Source organism: Bactrocera latifrons, unplaced genomic scaffold (genome assembly GCF_001853355.1).
Source record: "Bactrocera latifrons isolate USDA-ARS-PBARC rearing strain unplaced genomic scaffold, ASM185335v1 scaffold_1098, whole genome shotgun sequence".
NCBI classification, from domain to species: Eukaryota; Metazoa; Arthropoda; class Insecta; order Diptera; family Tephritidae; genus Bactrocera; species Bactrocera latifrons.
In genome coordinates, this window is record NW_017534517.1 from 8,018 (window position 1) to 13,017 (window position 5,000).

Consider the following 5,000-nt stretch of genomic DNA (forward strand, 5'->3'; position numbering starts at 1 on the left):
ATAATAAAAAAAATATTTTTGTTTTTAGACACACTTTTACATTTGTCACTTCACTCGAGTGTTTTAAAAACTTCGGGGTCACCAAAAATGTTAAGTAAGAACGACGGTTTAAATTCAGAAATTCAGCCCAGAGCTCCTTTATTTATAGATTTTCTTATCTTAATTCATGTATGCACCACATACAGAGCACATACACTTATCTCAATGCTAATATACTGTACATACCGACAGTATGTACAAATATCTTAAACATAAGTGTTTCCAACGGCATACACAACTACTTCTTATATTTTATTATTTAAAGATCATTTGCGATGCTTTACATTGCATACATTAAATACTTCAGTTTCTAATCAATATACCCAAAATGAACATTTAGTGCACTGTTGATAGAAATGGGTATTTGTAAATATGTACATATCTATGTTTGAGACTAGATTCGTATGTGCTGGCGATAATGAACATAAATATTATAAAATGATATGTGTTTACAAAAATATCTGATTTAAAATTGTAGCCGTTAAGAACTGTTCAGAAATCTGAACAGAAAGACTTGTTCGTCAGTGTCTGTTTGTGGAAGATTTCACTGTACTATACATATATATTTCGAAACATACAGATGTATTCACAAGCCCCCCAAAAAATATAATACTGTTGAACTTCCATAACTCGAAGTTCTCCATAACTTGATTTTGCAATAGAAGTAAAATCGCATACTAATTTTCTGCCCTAACTCGATCTATTTTTGTGGATTATGGTGATTCGAGTTAGTAAAGTTCAATTGTAATTGCAATTTTCAGTAAAATCAAAAATCTTAAGAACCATTTGCTCAATGTCTGGCCAGGAGCCATTTAGTAAAGCAGCTTTAAATTTGTTATTATTTTCATTGACATTTATTAAAATGAATTTTAATTGATTCGTAAATACGTATCATGTAACAATATCTTCACAGTCTCTGAATCTGCATCGTATATACACATACAATTATATATGCTTATATTTATAGTGAATAACACTGCAGGAATAGAGCAGAAGAGGGAGAGTTTGACGCCCTATATCATAATATATAATAATCATATAGCAAATTCATCGATTGTAAAATCGACGGCTAAGACCGAGACACTAAATATACTTAAGAAAACACAGACCAATGCTTCTCATATGAATATCGAACACATGCTTATGTTTTGAAATATATTTTTTTTGTTGTGACTTTTAACATAGAACGATAGAAATTAGCCTATGCCCGCCTCGAGATTCTAAGCTACCAACAATTTTCAGCCAAATCGGTTCACCCGTTTTTGAATTATATATATAGACATGCATAAATTGCGAAATCGATGGTAATTTTGCAAAAAAGGACACGGTTTTGAGCTTTTCCAAGACAAAAGGAATACCAGTGCAAATTCTCACGTTTTATTGTGCTGTGATTCGGGCGTAATTCAAAAAAGGCGTTTAATTTTTATATATAAATAATTTATTGAATCAGAGATTCCCTGTAAACGACATTTGATGTGAATTTTTTTGCGGCTACAATATAAATTGATTTTTGGGACTTGCGATAGACCAGCATACAGTTGGCCATGAGTAAAACATTCTTTTCGTAGATCAATCCCTATTAATTCGAAAGTGTGGCCTTGATCCTTGTTTGTATGTAGTTAGAGCGAAAGATGTTTTCACTGGAAATTGAAGCCATTTCACTGGAATCCGCGGTATATGAGCTAGTTGACCAGCTGTTGGGCAGGTGATAATCTTGCTATAAGTTGTCCTTCAATTCCTTAATAAACAGCCTCGTTCCGTTTATTAGTTACGATGCAGAAAATAAAAAGTTATTCCTCCGATGAGAGCAAAGGAGTTTCTAAGATCTTTCAATGTTCTGTCCACGTCCTCTGTATGTTCTTTATGGCTCATGGTGCATTCATCCCACATAATCAATGAAGCGTCCTGGTTAACTACTTCTAGAAAGTTGAGATCTAGATTTTTTGTGCATTTTTAAAAGAAAAAAGTTACACTGTACAAAATTATTTGCTTAAAATATATAAAAATGTAATGAAAAAATTATAAGAACTTCTTGAGTCGGTAAGCTATTTGGATAGTTATAAGTTATAATACATTATTTATTGAAAAATTTATAAAATGGCTTTAGTTTTGAAAATAATATTGTTATCTAAATAAAAAAAATAATAATTTTTATTTTAGGTTGAATTATCTGGTATACTTAAAAATATATATTGACAAATAGAAATTATTTAACTACTCTATTTTTCAGTTTGTACAATTTGGTAGTAAAATGTTTTGCTTGACAAGAGCCTCAACTTCATTTCATTACATTTGGGGTTCTTTTCAGCTTAATTTTTGAGAAAGCACCATTTCTAATTCTTATTCGTGTATAACAAATTTCACGGAAAATCCATATGTACTGGTAAATCTATTATATGTCAACTGAATGTGAAAATATGTAAACAAAGAGAGATATGTTTCACTTGGTATTGTACATTTTGCTCGGTCCTTTCAGAATTTACTCGCCCTTATTAATGCGCTGCTCCAGCTCTAAGAGTATTCGGGGGAAGCAAAGGAAGAGGAAGACCTCCGCTCCTTTGGAAGGACCAAGTGGAGAAGGACCTGGCTTCGCTTGAAATATCTAATTGGTGCCACGTAGCGAAAAGAAGAAACGACTAGCGCACAATTGTTAACTCGGCTCTAATCGCTTAAGCGTTGTCTAATAAAGAAAAAGAAGGGTATTAGTGCGCTGTGGCATAGCTATTCTTTTAGAATTCTTTTTTGAACCTAGTGCTAGACTATTTTCTTTCTGCTCGCCGCTACTAAGAAAATCCTTGTCAGTTTCTTTTCCTCTCCTCATTAATGTGCTTAAATTCAGGGCGTAGTCCCATAAGGCTAAATGAGCATTAGTCGCCTTCCCCAAACCACACCTACACCTAACGTTAACACGCTACACTCACCTCGACATCACCACAATCCATATCAACACCAACTACACGAGAGCCCATTATCCACTCACGCAAACACACACCACACCGGGTACCACTCCATATAAAAAGAGTCAGCATATCCACTTGTCAGTTCTGATTCGTTTGTGGATGACCCCGTAGCCGTTGCCCTGCGTGAAATTATGTGTTTCAAAATGAAAAGAAATTTGAATTTATCATTTAGTTGCTTGCAATGTAATGCTGCATTTTTTGGTTTCTGTTCCGGTGTACAGAAAATATGGTTTACCAACTCGTAAGCACGCCTCGTATATCTGGTCGTTTGAAAAACATAGCAGTTGCAAATGTATGCCACACATGCGACTTGTATCCTGTTGACTGACGTCTCAAATACAATTTTCACTGGAAACGGAATAAGTTTGAACTGAAATGCAAATCATTAGAACTCAAAGGAATTCGTAGAAATAGACATTTATGCAATCAATCGGGTTCCATCACACAGTTTCGGCGCATAAAGATGCCGAAACATAATGACGACAGATCCTACTTTCAGACGGACATGATGCGGTGTCATACCAAGCTTCTCCAAAGAATTTAGAGATTAAACTGGATAATTCACGGCGCGACTTCATTGTCAAGACGATAGACATTTATGCAATCAATCGGGTTCCATCACACAGTTTCGGCGCATAAAGATGCCGAAACATAATGACGACAGATCCTACTTTCAGGCGGACATGATGCGGTGTCATACCAAGCCTCTCCAAAGAATTTAGAGATTAAACTGGATAATTCACGGCGCGACTTCATTGTCAAGACGATCGATCGATTTGTATGAGCGCAAGTCTTCCAGAATTTTACTTTGACTCTTCCAGTTTAACTCAAAAACAGCGGTATTTTTTTCAGCTTACATTGCGCGTGCACTTAAGGAATCATAGTTACGATAATTTGGCCAATGCCTGAAAATTCGTGATGAGTTCATCTTTCGTGAATTGATAAACAGCAGATAGAATTGATATCAAACCACCAGAAGTATCAACCGGAATTGACGCATTTCCAATAGGTTCGTATCCCATAATTGACGCGGATTTTAAGGCTGATATGTTGAAATTATTATCGCGAAAAGTGTGCGATATTCATTTGCATTCGAAGAAGGTATCGAATCGTGCATCGTTTGATTCCAGTGATTATTATGTTACAGCAATTGTAAGTAATTGCTGGCTTGCTTCTCAAAAATTTCCACACACCGTCCATTCATACTATTCAATGACTCAAATTAATCAACAGCAACCGAAGGTGGAAGCAATCGTAATTTTACGAGTGGATTGTGTAAATTCATCCTAATGCATTAGCATAACACATCTCGATGTCCATCTACTGATTGTCCTTGCTTTCTGCCTAACCATTGCTTCCGATGCATTCTATGTATAACATCGAGGTATAACCAACTCTTTTTTTACACGGTAGATACGTTCCTCAGAAATCCGTATAAAAAAAACCGTGTAAAAAAAGAGGCGATTCCTAAAGTAAAATGGGGGATATGTTCCATGTCATCTGAAAAACGTGTAAGATGAAATAAAGAACTATATTTACTTCGAAAACCGTGGAAAAAAAAGGTTGAAAACTATAAAATTTCAGATATTCATACAAATTGTATGTTCATATAAATAATTCATACATGTGAAAAATTGGTAAATTAAGCACGCATTTCAGCAATATAAATATCATGCGAACAAAACGTGTAGGAATTCTTACCTCGAATAAGTAGTGCCAGTTACTACTGTGTATGTATGTTCATTTCAGCAATGGTGCTAAATGTGGGAAAAACAAACATAATTACAAGGGAGTGATTTCGAAACCTTATTAGATTAAAAGTTTTTTTACAAAAAACAATTTTTTTCAACCGTGTAACTTCAAATCCGTGTAAACAAAGAGTTGGATGTATATGTAATTTTTTCAGAAATAAATACTAGGAAACGCACAAATAAGAGAATAATTGAAAAGGGTACTATTGTATTTGTTAACCTAAGACATGCGCAGCTTGCAAATGTTTGA

The 5,000-nt window shown here is 34.6% G+C and overlaps 1 pseudogene; it reads right to left on the reverse strand.

Moving 5' to 3' along the window:
* LOC108971952 overlaps positions 1-3,008 on the reverse strand; it is a 7,587-nt pseudogene extending 4,579 nt beyond the window's left edge.
* Between the last annotated feature and the right edge of the window lie 1,992 nt (positions 3,009-5,000).